This window comes from Pan troglodytes, chromosome 15 (genome assembly GCF_028858775.2).
Source record: "Pan troglodytes isolate AG18354 chromosome 15, NHGRI_mPanTro3-v2.0_pri, whole genome shotgun sequence".
Lineage (NCBI taxonomy): Eukaryota > Metazoa > Chordata > Mammalia > Primates > Hominidae > Pan > Pan troglodytes.
In genome coordinates, this window is record NC_072413.2 from 25,163,966 (window position 1) to 25,181,096 (window position 17,131).

At 32.5% G+C, this 17,131-nt stretch overlaps 1 long non-coding RNA gene across 1 annotated transcript in view; it reads left to right on the forward strand.

Moving 5' to 3' along the window:
• Nucleotides 1–16,216, forward strand: part of LOC104001988 (uncharacterized) — a 41,471-nt gene extending 25,255 nt beyond the window's left edge. Inside the window, exon 4 of the long non-coding RNA XR_008538984.2 lies at nt 15,830–16,216. This is a non-coding gene — a long non-coding RNA (uncharacterized LOC104001988). The remainder of the gene's footprint in view (nt 1–15,829) is intronic.
• Nucleotides 16,217–17,131: the final 915 nt, after the last annotated feature.

A 17,131-nucleotide genomic window follows, 5' to 3' on the forward strand; every position in this document is an offset into this window, starting at 1 on the left:
TAGTTAGAATTTTGTTTTATTTAAGAGGATTATAGATATATTTGGAATGCCTTTTTAACAAAACAAGTCAATATTAATACCTTAGCTCATTTACTTTACCACATGTTAATCAGAGATAATTCATTTAGCATTCATGTGGATTAAATAAATTCTGTCACTAAGATTGGTCTTGTCTTTGATTATTTTTTATCTCTTTTGTTTTAAGTGTATGTACAAGATCTAAAAAAGTGAGACTCTTGTTCAATTACAATAGGGTTAAAAAATTCGTCTATAATAAATGAAAACTCCAGGTATGTATCTCATGTAAGGAAAAGAAGAATTTATGAACCTGATACTATGAAGATAATAAAAACAAGGGAGTATGTGTGTGTTTATGTTTTTTGAAACATAAGTTATTAATAAATTTCCAACTATTTCTACATCTGTATATGTTTTCATAAGGCTAGAAGGACTTTAAAATATTATCTGATTTATTGTTGTGGATAGCATGTGCTTGAGTGCATCTAGACTACCATATATTTTCCTTGGATAAGAGTCCAGTGGGGTTTAGAATAAGATTTCCTGGAATTGAATCTCAGTTCTGTCATTAGTTATGGGCCTGAATAATTTTGTAATATTTCTGGACCTATTTTATCATAGGCGAAAGGGACATAGTTATAAGCCAGTTGTGAAGATGATGTAAAACCATCCATTTAAATGGTCTAACCTCCAAAGTCTACTCAGTAAGTAATAGCTATTATTGTTGGATGGTAACATACCTAACAACTCTGGTAAAGTAGATTTTCCCTAACACTGCTCTTATTTCCTCAAGCTAAAATCTTGTGAAGCCTAACCTAAATCATTTCTACACAGTTTAAGTCAATATTCATCACATGCGAAAATTAAAACACACACAAACAACTTTTATATATGCTTATTTTTTCATCTTTCTATATAAAAGTTATCACTATTCTTATACTGTAGTTTTTACTGTTCTACTATTGTATCTCTCACAAAACTTGCAATTTGAGTTTGTTGCAAAGAAAACTTAATTAAAATATATTGACCCTCAATAGTAGTGGAGCAGAAAAAAGTGTTGGTCTCTATGCCTGTATTTAACAAGCTAGATGATTTGGCCACATCTTTCCATCAACACAACTAAAAATATATAAAATATTTCAAGATTTTATTTTTTCAAACCACTGAGACAGTGTCAAAAATTACCAGGCAGTACTCTAAAAAAAAAGCAGGAACTAATACAGCTAAAAAGACCACTGAAGATTTGCTGGATCTAATGAAACTGACTTCAGCTTTTGATTGCAATTCAGGTCAAAGATGACAAGAATCAAAGCTGAAAGGTCAAAGTCTAACAGGCTACACTTTACCCCTGAAACTGAGGCCCTAAAAGACTATACTCTCATAACGAGGATGACACTAAACAAACCTGGCTCCCTGACATTGAAGTAGAACAGTGCATCTTAGAAATTGTAATCACAAACCTTGTACTTTACAAATGTAGTCAAGTTAGCATTTCCCTAATGTACTCAAAATTCTTAAACTAGAAATTCAGTTTAAATGATCCCAGAAACATGGTCTTCCCAGGTCCTCAGCAGAAGCAACATAAATCATCCCTAGAAAAATACAGTCCATCCTTGACCTTAAGGAATTTGCATGAATAAATTCTTGAGAAAAATAATATATTAAAATAATAAATACACATAACAAGAAGGCATAATGAGTTAGAAATAAGCAAATGCAGCAGACAGCAGAAATAGATGCATACATCTTCAAATTCAGAAATAATCAGACACAGATTATAAACTAACAATGGTTGTATATTTAAAGGGGACAAAATCAAATTTGAAAGTATTTCTAGAATAATAAGCTATAATATATGACCCGAAAACACAGTAATAAAAATTAAAAACCCAATGGACATGTTTAATAGCAGATTGGACACAGACATAGAGACAATTAGTGAATTGGACAGCAAATCAGAAGAAATTATTCAAAAAAAGTACAGAGAAGCAAAAATAAGAAAAAAATATGAGAAAAGGTAAAAAACATGGAGGGAGAAAAGATTTAATGAATAATGTGGAAAGAGACAGCAGTAAAAATATAGCACAAAACAATACTTGATTACCTAATATCTAAAAATGTCATAGAGCTAATGAAAGTCACTAATGACAAATATACAGGTTTAGAGGACCCCAAGCATGAGCTATATAAAGAGAAATCTACACCTAGACATACTGTTGTGAAACTACAGGTAGATAACAGCTGGGGTGGGGTGGGGAAGGAAATACAGATTAACTTTAAAAAATAGCAGCTGAATTCTCATCAGTGAAAGCTAAAGGACAGAGAAAGTAACTTTTTCAGTGTTCTGAGAGAAAATACTTATTAATGCATCATTCTATACCCAGCAAATATATCTTTCTTTTAGCATGAAGATGAAGTAAATCAATTCTCAGCCACCATCCCCTACCACCACCACCAAAAAAAAAAAAAAAAAAAAAAATCCAAAGGGTTGTATTCTTGTCTATGTAATATTTATGTACACTTTTCCTATGGTTTGAACGTGTCTTCCAAGGTTCATGTGTTAGAAACTTAAGATGGTATCTTTAAGAGATGATTAGATTATGAGGGTTCTGCCCTCATGATTGCAGTGGTATCTTTATTGCAGGAGTGACATTGTTATAACAGTGAGATTGGCTCCTCCACTCTTTTCTTCCTCCTTCCACCATGGGATGGTAACAGCAATAAGGCCCTCACAAGATGTGAGTGCCTTGCTCTTGGACTTCCCATACTCTACAACTGTGAGTGAATCCATTTCTGTTCTTTATGAATTACCCAGTCTCAGGTATTCTATGCCTTTGGCAGCACAGAATGAAGTAAGACAGGTGTACTTTTTTTATTAGGAATGTATTTAAATTCCACTTTATTTAAATTCCGATATTACTCAAAGATTGTGGAAGTCTGTCTTTTATCATAGAAATTAGTGGGATATAATCATAGAACAGTAAGTTGGTGTTCTTTTCTAAGGAAAGCAAGATTCTAGAGCAGAGACCTAAAGATTTGTTACTTTTCCTGACACCTCTGTATCCCCATGGAGTGTTTATCTAGTTCCTCTGGTTAGTTTGATAAGCTATTTTAAGAGTGATGGCAACTGAGTGAAGATCATGTTCTCATCCCCATGACAGCCAGTAAGCTTAGTGCTCTTTCATGGCCATAGGCCATCACTCAATAATAGCTAAAACATATTACCCAACAGAGAGCAAGGGATGGAAATGTAAACAGATTAGAATGAACATGTAACCTATCCACCATAGCAAAATCTTCTTAAAGAGCTTAAAGTGCTGATGGTAAAGAAGTATTTATACTATATTAGATCAAGGGACCATGAGGTCAATGCCAGCGTCATAGTGTAAGTTAGAAGACCAAGCTTTTTCTGGTGTTAGATGATTTTTGGACAAATTTGTCTTCAGTTTTCCCATTCAGCACTCCAAAATTGACTCATAAATAGCAACTCTTCTGTAGCACCTTCAGGTTATTTCAGATAGGAGTTTCTGGTGCTATACACAGTATTAAATGCATCCTACAGAGTTTGAAAGTGAATCAAATACAGTAATGAGGACAGGGGGGAAGTCTATGAGTTTCAGAGGTTTCCTCGGAGACTTGTAAAATATGCATTAGAAGTAAGCAATTTAAGCACCATGAATTTTATTACTAGCCCAAAAGTTACCCTGAGTCTTATGTTTTAGCTGATTTACATTCATGCTGTCTTCAGGGTACAATAATGAGTTCGGTCTTGCTTATATCTGAGTTCAGTTTGTAAGGCAAACTCAGGAAAAGTGCTTAAAGTAATACAAGCAGAACCCTAAATTATTGTTTTATAATTTGTCCTCTACTTCTAAAGAAAAATGATTGGTCAAAAGTAATATTTTTATAAAATTTTCCAAAACTGTTATCCTCCTATTAAATTTATTAAATTCTGGTTTATTCTCCTTCTTCATTTTTATCACACATATCTTTTACCATCTTTTACTTTCCCAGATAATCAAACAATACCAATTGGTAACACTGCATTTACTTATTTTTATTTTGTCTGTATCTTTATGTGTACATATTCTACGTATGTAGGTATATATGTATGTATCTATCTATCTATCATCTATCTGCCTTAAGATACCTTTATAATACCATTACTTATAGTAAAGAGTTTATGAAACATTCAAACATAGTCATTGATATTATATTGTGAAAAGTTTAAATTAGTGCCTTGGTGAATCATATGCATTATTTATGTTTTTTTCACTTATTTCTAAGAAGAGTATCAAACAAAACAAGAATGTCAATATTTCTGAGAGTAAATTCTTCTATTTTACCAAATTCCTCTTCTCTCTATGGCCAACATATATTCCAATCACATACAAAGCAAAAACAAACCCAAAATCTCTGCAAAACTGTCTTTGTTTCCTTACAAGAAGAGATAATAAATACTGTCGATGTTATGTGGAGCCTCCAATTTGTAATTGCTCAATTGTCACTCTTCTTTTTACTCAGCTATTAAAATTAATAGCTTACTTTTTCAATCTCAAGTCCTTTAACAAACAATAATATTCTGATTTACATTGTGGTGCATCTCAAATTGTTTTAAAATCTGAACTAAAATTACCTTGAATATTTTGTGTTGGACTTCTATTACTAGCCATGCAATACTATTCTAAATACCTGGGGGGTAGACCAGGAGAACAGGCCCAAGAGGAGTCATTTAAATATCAATGGTGAGACAGAAGCACAATTCAAAAAATTCATAATTAAGGCAGTATTTTCCTTTTGATAGTATGTATATTGGCATAATGTTGTTTTGAATTTTATTGGAAATATTTGAAAATAATACATAAAGTATGTAATGTCAGTCTAGTTAAAACTTGTATTTTTGTGGTATATCCCTCAATCTGATTTTTCCAACTGATTTGATAATGTTCAAAAAGCCAACATTTAAGATTCTGTTTCTCCAAAGAATATAAATAATATTCTCTTTCTCCAAAGAATATAAATAATAATGTCATTATAATCCCACAAAAGTAGTAGAAATAATTGTACAATGATTTAATGAAATCTCCCCTGTGGCTGATGTTCAGCATTAAAATGTCACTATTAGTTGAATGCTTACCCTTACCAAGTATTCTAGTAAGCACTTTATATGCATTATCTTATTTACTGTCAATCATCCCAATAGTACCATTAATATATCTTTTGTGTTAATAAGGAAAATTCTGTTTAGAGTGGTTAAAGACCTTGTGTCAGCTGCTTAGCACTGGAGACTCTAAGTTCACTGGAATGAACTTGATTTTGTTTGATTCCAGAGTCTGTATTCTTACGCTATAAATTTTTCTCTCTTTCAAGATGCTATTGAGATCCTGGAATTGGTTTATATATTTGATCTGAATAGGACAATCTGAATTTTTAAGGTCATTTAATATTAAGTATAAAGTGAATTTTCTTTTTACATGACTGTAATTTCTCAAAGTGAATTCTCTTCTTCTCCTCTGAAATTATGCTGTGTTCACCCCATCTCTAATCATAATATGTTTGGTTGGCTTCTTAGCAATTGTCAGCATCTTTGCCACATGTTTGGAGGCCTGATATCAGTTTGTCACCATGTACTGTATTTTTCCTATCTGGTTGGGAGCAGAGAGCAGGTGCTTGGAAATCCTGCTCTCATCCGTTCTCCACACATGACTGGTCTATGTTCAGCTGAATTATGTCGAATATCACTTGAGAACTGCTGTAGTAACTGCACTTCAAGACCTGCCTGTAATCTTGCCCTGCTATTTGATATTCATTCAGCAAAGCACATAAATGAAATTATTAAAACTATTTAAGGACTCAGATATGCTCATATCATCTTCAAGACTTATCATCTTATTATAATACATGAGAAATCAGCATAATTCTGAAGAAGTTAAGCTTGACCCAGAGTTTGGAACACAACTGAAATACCTAATTGATGGTTTGTTATTAAACTATCAATTAAATGTATTTTTACATTTAATTTTCAGTGTTGTTGATCTGCTGGTTTACAATTGGGAAACTCACTCAAAAGAGAAATGAAATTCAAAACTATAATGATCTATCATCTTACACTAGTTAAAGTGGCTTTTTTCAAAGAGATAGGTAATATTGGATGCTGGCCAGGATATGGAGAAAGGGGAATCCTTGTACACTGTTGGTGGGAATGTAAATTAATATAGCCACTATGGAGAATAGTATGGAGGTTCCTTATAAAGCTAAAAATAATACTATCATATAATCCAGCAATCCCACTGCTGGGTATATATCCATAATAAAGAAAATTAGTCTATTGAAGAGATATCTGCACTGCCATGTTTATTGTAGCACTGTTCACAATAGCCAACATACGGAATCACCCTGAGTATCTACCAACAGATGAATGGATAAAGAAAGTACGGTACATATACACAATGAGATATTATTCAACCGTAAAAAATAATGAAATCTTGCCATTTGCAACTTAGATTGAAATTGAACACAAAGGTTTATGTAAACAGATACTCATGTAAACAAACTTTCAAAAGACAGTTTTCATTAATGCAAATATTTACATTAAACCAATCAATAATAAAAGTTTGCCTTGCTTTAGCAAATGTTTTAAATAAAAATTAAGATGTAAAAATATGAATAAGAGAAGCCCTAATCACTGAAAAATAATTATGTGTAAAAATTTTTAAAGATACATGTGAACACTTAAATGACTTAGTTGAAATAGATTTACAACTGTCTTGTATTACATACCTATTTTATACCGCAAGCGTACCTATATGTAGATTCTGGAAACCTCATGCCGAGGTAGAGATTTTAAGATTAATAGCAAAGCTCCAGATATAGGTAGATTTTCATATATTTCAAAGGCATGTATGCTCTGATACAAAATACGTTATTAGAGGAAAGCTTGCTTAAACTGTATAAGAGAGAAGCTTTTCTTGTTTCTAAGCACAGGTTTGAATTTTCTTCTGTTCATTTATTTCCCAGCAGGTGTCTCTATACAGCAGCGATATTCAGAAAGCACAAGAAGATAAGAACTAATTATATAAAAAAGAAAATGTAGCAAGGAGAGAAATGAACTGGTCATAGAGTATATCTATGTTGACAATATGAAGTCAAACTGAAAATATATACTCTCCATAAATAGTTGTATAGCATATTTTATTTTCTTCTTGATTTTATTTGTTTAAACAACTTTTTGAAAAGAGTCCTAGGAAAAGCTTTTAAAACAGTTTGTGCTATATACAACCTATATAGGTTGGTTTTATATATATATATATTTATATGTGCAGATTGGACCAAATACAAACCTCTAACAGTATCAATTTACTCATTGCCATCTTGATCTGATAACTTCAGCATTTCAGATGAAACTTAAAGGAAGTAGAACTGATCTGTGCTATAATCATCAACAGTGATTTAAAGGTGATAGTAGACAGTAAGATATTAAAAAGCAGAAAGATAGTGTAAAATGATACCACTCAAAGATGTAAATTATCCAGCTTTCCTTGATCAATGCATTACAAAAGTCACTATTTTCATTTAGAATGAGATGCAAAAGAGTGAATATTTTTAATGGTTAATTGTCAATACATAAGCTTTTTAATCAAACAAAATTTATGCTTTGATGGATCCCGGTTGAATTTCTACCCTAAAATAGATTAAATAAAACATTTCAACTTTACAGATTAAAGGAATTGAACTCATGCCTTTTTTATTGTAATTGCAGATTTAATGCATCACAACATTCTGAGATGAAAACACGAAGTAAATACATGCATAAAACTTAATAGCGTTAACTAAATTGCTTCTAAGTTAAACTTAAGTTTTAACATGTAGAGTTCTTATTTCCCAAACAATAAACATTCACCCAGTTTAAAAACACATGAAAACTATAAATTTGTAACATATGATAAAATATAAATATAAGAATATATTCCACAAAATGGTTAAAGACAGAAAAAAATTCTAGCTGGATGGATCTCAAAGACAGTTTGCTCAACTTTTACATTTATTGGATTTTTTAGGACGTTAATACAAATTTATAAAATCTTAGAACTAAGTATGTCACAAAAATGTATGTGTATTTTGGCCAATTATAGAGAGGCTATGGAATAATTGTACTCAATGAGGTCCCAATTTTCCTTTCACTCTGATGTTATATTTCTTTTATCTTATGTTTATTTTAAAAAATTAATATGTTAATCTGAAGGGCCACTAAATAAATCTTCCAGGCTTCCACGATACTTTCAGAAATGGATTGAACTGGCTGGGCGCAGTGGCTCACGCCTGTAATCCAAGCACTTTGGGAGGCTGAGGCAGACGAAACACCTGAGGTCGGGAGTTCGAGACCAGCCTGACAAACATGGAGAAACCCTGACTCTACTAAAAAATAAAAATAAAAATAAATACAAAATTACCCAGGCATGGTGGCACATGCCTGTAATCCCAGCTACTTGGGAGGCTGAGGCAGGAGAATTGCTTGAACCTGGGAAGCGGAGGTTGCAATGAGTTGAGATCATACCATTGCACTCCAGCCTGGGCAACAATAGCAAAACTCCCATCAAAAAAAAAAAAAAAAAGAACTTTTTAAATTCATTCTATTTAGATTAACAATGTGATTTCAAATTATCAGATAATATTTTCTGGTTTAAGATAAACAGAAAATACACTTGTCAATGTTTTCTCACAGTCTTTTTTTAAGTAACAAAAACAAAATTATAAGAACAAATTAATTATAAAAAAAAAAACAAGAAAGGAGGTAGTGAGAAGGCCACAAAAATGGAGAATTCCCAGTAAAGGAGAATGAGTACATCTTTAAAGAGAAATCAGAGTTGATAGGGTATATCCCAAGAATAAACATGGTTTTGTCCAAGGAGCCAAGAAGAAGCTCCAGGTTCTAAATCAACAAATTAAAAGAAAAGGAGTGTGTCATGGGGCAACAAAAATGGGCTACTGAAATGTAAATCCATGAGAGCAGGGGTTTCATTGGTCTTGTTTGCTGCTGGAACTGATATAGAATTTTGCCTGGCAATAAAGAGTTCAGTACAGCATACAGAAATTTACTACCGGTAGAGTAAGGAGATCTGTCATTGTTTTATAGTTATTTTTTCCTCTTTATGGCTAACCAAGATATGGAGTTAGAATAAGCTCAGCTTTGTTGCACTCTCAGGCTTTATTTTCTGCTGTGGGAAGCTTCCAAAGGCATAAGACCAGTGGTGTGCTGGAGCTGCCTTCTATGGTCTATTAAAAGCCAGATATTAAATTTTTAGGAATTTTGCAAGACAGGTTTTAAATGCACACATCAGTTTTTTAAAAATCTACAAAATAAATCTATACTTCGATATCTTCCATATATTATAATAAAAACATGCAATATATACTCAATATTCATTACTTTCTAATTATTCCACCATATTTTAATGCTATCGATGATCTTGTGGTTATTTACATCTGCGTGGGTGATGGAAAAGCTATCCAGTTGTCCCTCAGTATCCCTGGAGATAATTGGTTCCAGGATCACTCCCACTAAAACAGAATCCATGAATGCTCAAGTCCCTGATTTAAAATGGCATATTATTTACATGTAACTTATCAATATCCTCCCGTATACTTTAAATCCTCTCTAGAATACTTACAATACTTAATACAATGTACATGCTATGTAAATAATTGTTATGCTCTATTATCTTTTTACTTGTATTATTTTTATTGTATGTATATTGAGTTTATTAGAATATTTTTGATCAGCAGAGGGCTTTTTTATTGTTGTTCTTTCTGGGTATGCATGTGTACATACATGTTTTTCCACCTGCTCTACCATATGGAAATAGTTTGCTGACATTCTTCTAGATAGCCTCCAAAACCCAACCAATAAATTTAGCCCATATTATACACAGCAGAAAACAATAGAATTTATTTGTGCTTGCGGCACCCATATACATGGAAGAACTCAATGATGAGTGACTCAAAAGAATTAATTAGAATTTGGAGCTTATAGATAATACAATTTTAATAGGTGAAAGGGAGAGAGAGAAAGGCACCTAGGGAAAACAGATGACTTTTTGGAAAGATAAATGGGCTTTCAGAAGAAAAAACAGAGATAAAGTTTGTGATAATGTTTGTCTATATAGCTATGAATGTTTTTTCCTGTTTCCTTCAGGGCCATAATACTCCCCTGGAGAAGGGGTTTGAGGTAGGTTTTATTTACATTTTCCCTTCTGGGATTAGATCTACCCTGAAGTGCAATTTATAGCAGCCTTATTTCCCATAAGTTTCTACTTTTACTCAGATAAAGCTCTAGGAAGGCTTTTTTTTTTCTGCATCTGTTGAAAAGTTTTAAATAGTTTACTTAGATACATTTATTAGATTTGAATGAAAAGGTTGGTGTACTTTACTTTTCAAAGTATATACCAATTTTACAATTCTTTCTTCTTTACAGTAAACCTCATTTTTGACAAGTGGTTGGCTGTCTTAGCTTAACTTGAGATATGAAAATATAGGTAGAACATTTTTCTAGCAATCATCTACAAAGATGAAAATTTCCCTCTCAGATAGGCACTTGAACTTTTTCTTAATAATATAAGTAGTTTATTGGAGAGTATGTGAACCCTCTTTTCTCAATAGATGGTCTTGTTAAATATATTTTTAAAATATGACAACAAAAGAACACAAGAAACTTTGATAAATTTTATTTTATAAAAACAAGAGTATTTGTTCTGCAAACACAATGTTAAGAAAAGAAAGAAACTGCAGACTGGGTTAATATGTGCAAAACAGGTAACTAATGCAGACTTGTATTTACAATGTAAAAAGAATCTGAAATACTTAATATGAATATATATATTTTTGAGACAGAGTCTCACATTGTAACCCAGGCTGGAATACAGTGGCACCATTTTGGCTCACTGCAGCCTCAACTTCCCTGGCTCAGGTGATCCTCCTACCTCAGCCTCTCAAGTATCTGGGACTATAGGCGTGTGCCACCATGCCCAGCTAATTTTTTGTATTTTCTGTAGAGATGGGGTTTTGCTGTGTTCCTCAGGCTGGTCTAGAATTCCTAGGCTCAATTGATTTGCCCACCTCGGTCTCCTAAAGTGCTGGGATTATAGGTGTGCACCCACCCTTAATAAGACTAATTTTAAGAAAACAAACAACCAAATAGAAAATGAGGAAAGGATTTGACAGGTATTTCACCAAACATATATGGATGATAAATATGCATAATAAGAGTCTCAAAATCAGTAGTCATTAGGGAAATACTAATTGAAACCATGAGATACCATAGGTTGTTTGCAAGAATAAACGTGATATACCATTTTTGAAAATAAATTAGAAATTTCTTATAAAGTTAAACATAAGCCCATGACTTAGTAATCCTACTCACAGTATTTAACCAAGGTAAATGAAGACTTAGGTTCATACAAAAACTTGTATGGAAAGGTTTATAATGGTCTTATTTATTATTGTCAAAAACTGGGAAAACCCAAACATCCTTCATTGGTTAATGGATAAATAGTGACATATACATCCAATGAAATACTAGTCAGCAATAGAAAAACCTAATTAATAATATACACACAACATGGATGAATCTCAAATGCATGTGCTAAGTAACAAGAGGCAGAGAGAAAAAATTTTATATGGTATGATTCTATCTAATGACATTCTGGAAAAGTAAAATATAGGAACAGAAAGCACATTAGTGTTTGCTATGGGCTGGGCGGGCAGGAGGTGTTGACTATAAAGTGCAGCAACAGGGGTTATTTGGGGGGTGATGAACTATTTTGCAGTTTGATTGTGGTCATGGTTTTATATGACTGTAAGCATTTATCAAATTTGACAGGGTGGTACATCAAAAAGTAAAATTTATGTGAATTTGAAAAGTGAATAATAATAACAATGACAACATTAATCATAAAATCCTAGATGAGTAACAATGCCAAAAAAGTGATATAAAGACAAGAAGAACTTACAGCATTAGCACAAAACATTTTTTAAAAATTTAGGTCTCAGCTTCATTGTTACCTCCTCAGAAAAGTTTTTCCCTGACCATTGAGTATGAAGTATCTACTCGTCATTCTCAATCACAGCATCTTAATTTAATTATGTCCCTTGCACTTAATTCTAATCCAATGTTTTCTCATTTATTTAAGTTTTTATTATTTTTTGTTGTTTGTATTCCTGTGTTAAAATGTAATCTTGTTTTCTGTAATGCTCACAACTGTGAGCTGAGGACGTCGAATAATTCCTGGCATGAAGGATTACTTGATGCACATTGGTTAAATGGGGATAATGTCATTAGTCTTTGAACTGCAATGTAGGAGTTCCAAGTTTTTAAATAAGATTAACATGTCATATAATAAAAAACATTGATCAAAATTGAAATACCAAACAAAAGTCTCTGAAAAGCCACAAGTATTCAATAAATATCAATTTCTTACTAATATGAGTTGGGAAGTAAAATAATAAGGGCTAAAACTGACTAAAATATTTAGGTAGTATCTTTGGAAAAATAGGTAAAAACATATAAAGTATAAAAATGTTTTGAACTAAAAATAAAGAACACTGTTTAATATAAAATCATATAAGAAGAAAGAAAGAAAAGGCTGTGATTTTTTGCATAATTTGGATAAGAAACTCATCATATAGTTTTCACATTCTTAGAAGAAAAGTGAATAGCTTCAAGATGGCACCAAGAAAGAACTGCACAGATGCCGAATATACAGCTTAGGACACAATCAACTCCTTGCATTAAAACGACATGCCATCATAAGTTGGTTGCAAATTCCTGATTTGGGCAAAAGAATGGATGGCAATCTAGAATCCCCCAGTTATGAGTTACTCATTAATTTATTAACTTGTAAGATTAAAAATAAGAAGCAGGACTCAAAAATGTTGTGTTTAGGTTTTTGTCTTAGTATACAAATTTAAGCTTGCTTGTTTGAGAACATCTGTTGTTTTATATATGGACTTTTTTTCTCAATTACCTATCTGTATCAGTCTAACTGTGAATAAGTTGTAGAGAACAGATTGATGTTGCTTCGACCTCTTTACCTAACAATATAACTGCAAAGACTAATTATTAGATGGGAAAGCTGACAGTTTATTCTCTGGAAGGGCTGGTGATTGGGATTGTAATGATCTTGAAAGATATTGTTGCAACTGTACCACTTCCACTGTTCCTACTATTCCTTTTTGCCTCAGATGAGGTGGCTCTGAGATAGGAGTTACAGCAAGGAAGTGTTAACATGATTATTATTACTAAGTTACTTAGCTGAATATGAAAAATGACCCACTGAGGATTTTTATATCTTCTAAGATCTGAGTGAGCCAAAAGGTAATCAAGAACACCCTGCACTGATGTAGAATATGGCCTGCTTTAAGTCCACTTTAAATAGCTATTCATTTTCTCATCCTTTCATTTATCCAGAGGCACTTATGGAATATCCGTGGTGTAACTGACCTTGTTCTAGGTACTTGTTCCCTGTTTTGAGACATCTCCTGGAGACCAAGGTCTTTGGAAATGTGGCACTGCTCTTGCTACTTTATTGTTCTATTCTTGATGTGACATTTTTGACAGAATTTTAAATATTCATTTCTAAAAGATATAATAATTTCGTGGTAAATGAAAATAATATAAAAGCCTTTGCAAAATACTAAGGTCAGTGGTTTTTCTATATGAAAAATAAAATCATAACTTAGGGGTGGGACAGACAAGGTTCCCCAAAGAAAGTACACATGCTGAACTGTTAAGATGTTTGAAATAAGAAATCTCACTAGCAGTAAGCTGGAAAGAGTGGCGATACTATCTGAATATAGATTGGAACTATTTTAGAATACAGGGTAAAGAATACGGTTTCTTAAAGAAAGAGATTGGTCTTTATATGTTTGTATTTCAAAACGTCAAGCTTAATAAAGAACCAAAACTAGTCCCATTGAGGAATAAGAAGTTGTCTGTTATTTTGCCAGTATTCTAATTATTATATCTATTATATCCAAAAATCACATGATATCTATACAAAAGAAAAGAAAAAGACAATGAACAATACCTGAACTACAATTCTACATGTCTTTATATATATATATGTATATATATAAATAACAATTTTCTCTCTATAGATTACAATTCTACATGTTTGTATATATGCAAATATATATACATATATGTTTTATATATACACATACATATATATATATACACACTACAAAAAGGGAGAATTCACTTCAGAACACAAGCAAATCTCTTATGGTATTGAACACAAATCTGAAGCAAAAAAAGTATCATTCAAAAAATATTTGAGACCATTAACAAGAAACTTGAGTAAAATGTTAAAACACAAAAAACAAAAGAAGATTAATACTCAATACATTGACCAGCCAAACAATAATATATTTTATGAGATAAATATTTCTTACATATTAAACAATAAATAATAAAAATTAAAATTAACCAGGGGACAGAAATTAAAAAAGAATTACACCTAAGAATGCTTTCAATAGGATTGTTATTGTCAGACTAACATAAAGAAATTAGAAAACTTTGGGCTATTTAATGAGCAGGATATACACATCATTATAACCACTATGCATACATACGTGAGTTCAATTATTTCTCTCTCTGATATTATCAACCTCATTTCATGATGCTAGCAATTATCATAGTAGCTAGCATTTATGTTTACTTACTATGTGTATGTTCTTTATACAGTATAAACGGCATGCCAGATATTCAAATAGCAATGCCACCTTGGCAATTCTGTGATTAAATCTGTGTTTTTTTACTAAGGTTCAGAAGCTTTGGAATATTCACAGATGATATACTATACCTTATATCCTTATAGATGATTAATAAGCATGTTCTACTAAATGAAACAGGATAGAAAGGAATAATTTTGAAATTTGAGTCAAGTATATTTATGTAAAATTAATTCATATATAATTTCTCCTGAAAACTAGGCACTGCTCTTAACTTTACTTAGTATTTTCCTCCTTCCTTGACTCTCTCTATGCTAGACGATTCCTTATTTCTCCATAAAACTAAGAAAACATATGCATCAGCATATCTTACAACCAGTGGATACTAAGAGTTAATTTATTGGCACATTTCATGCAAAATTAATAAGAATGGAGGAGAAATAAGAGCCTGAGTGTATTAAATTTTCCTATTAGACTACTACCTGATTTTTGTAGGCCTAGTCATATATTTCTTGGGGATAGAGCAGGGTATAGGACATATTTATAGCTACTAAATATTTATATTTAAAAAGAGAAAGTAAGTACATAAGACCACTGTTAGAAATTTTAGAATTTGTTAGTTAAAAAAAAAAGAAACTTTAAGAAACAGCTGTTTTTGTTTATGGTTTCATTCTTCCAGGAGATAAATCAGATTTAGTGTGGATCTGTGAAAATAGCATTGGAAGTGGAATCAGCAGGTCTCAGTAGGAGCTCTAAACCCTTCAGGAAATTACTGAAAGTTTAGTCAGGGTGCTTTACTTCTATAAGCCTCAGTTTTCTTATATTTTATACAGAAATGATTATTTTTGTTCTGAGAATCTTAGCTAGTTATTATGAATAATGATAATAATATAAATGAATAATAGAAATGGAAACTCTTCATGCATTATAAAATACTACAGTATATTCAGAGCAAGTTAAATAATAAAGCTGATTGAGAAGTTTTGCTGAAAGTGTAGCCTTCCTGGTCCAGAATACACCAGCTGAAATGTCTACTCAGAGAAGCTATAGACAGAGTAACTAAAAGGGTATATATCATTCTTAGGTCAAGAAGGGAAGCCAGAAGTCAAGGCCACAGAAGACACAGGAAACATCATTTCCAAAGTGGGAGACAAAGCTGTTAACAGGAAATTATTTGTAAAGTCAAGAGCCAAGCAAAACAGAAAAAGGACAAGAAATCTATCACCTATGGGTATGAATGGTTCTAGGGAAGTCTGTTGACAATTGGAGGGTCTCAAAGGCACTTTATGGTACTTATTTTATGACCCTGAGTCTGGAGTCTGATGAATTAAAGAGGAAATTCTGCTCTGGGCAACATTTAAGAGATAGTATCTCCAGGCAGTAACTTTCGTATTAACTCTCATAAGATTGATGCCATTCTGTCATCTAAAGTGTGGACAAAAATAGCATTAAAGCAAAATGAAAGGATATACTAATCTTTGCATAGTTAATTTATAGCAATGCGATCTTTTAATCTATGTTTTTCTTTTTGGTCTCCTTGGAAAGCATGGTCATGCAGAGCAGTGGTTCTCCAAACTTTTCAGCACCAGGGACTGGTTTTGTGGAAGGCAACTTTTCCACATTCCGGGGTGAGGATGGGGGATGGTTTCAGGATTCAAATGCATTACATTTATTGTGTACTTTCTTTCTATTATTATTACATCGTAATATACAATGAAATAATTATACAACTCACTATAAGTGGGACCCCTGAGCTTCTTTTCCTGCAACTAGACGGTCCCATCTGGGATGATGGGAGACAGTGACAGATCATCAGGCATTAGATTCTCATAAAGAGCAGGCAACCTAGATCCCTCACATGCACAATTCACAATAGGGTTCATGCTCCAATGAGCATCTAATGCTGCCACTTATCTGACAGGAGGCGGAGCTCAGGTGTTAATGCCAGTGATGGGGAGCTGCTGTAATACAGATGAAGCTTTGCTCACTTACCCACTGCTCACCTTCTGCTGTATGGCTTGGTTCCTAAGCCGTACGGGCTATGCACTGGTACTGGTCAATGGCCCGGGGGATGGGGAACCCTGATGCAGAGTAACCTGTAGATTTAAAAGTAATCTATACCCCACAATTTTATTTTAAGATGAATGCTTCAAGATTACAAGCCAATTAATTTAGCCACATAGGGCACTTATTTTAGTAAGACAAAAAAAAAATGACAACACAAAAACACCAAACTCCTTTTATTTTTAGAATCCAACAACTATAAACTTAAGTACACAGACAAGTTTTATATTTTTATCCAGTCAGAAAGCAAGTTCATGATGTTGGTTCTAGACATTAAAACTATTGGTTGTTACCAATCACATGAAATAAAAATAATATCAGC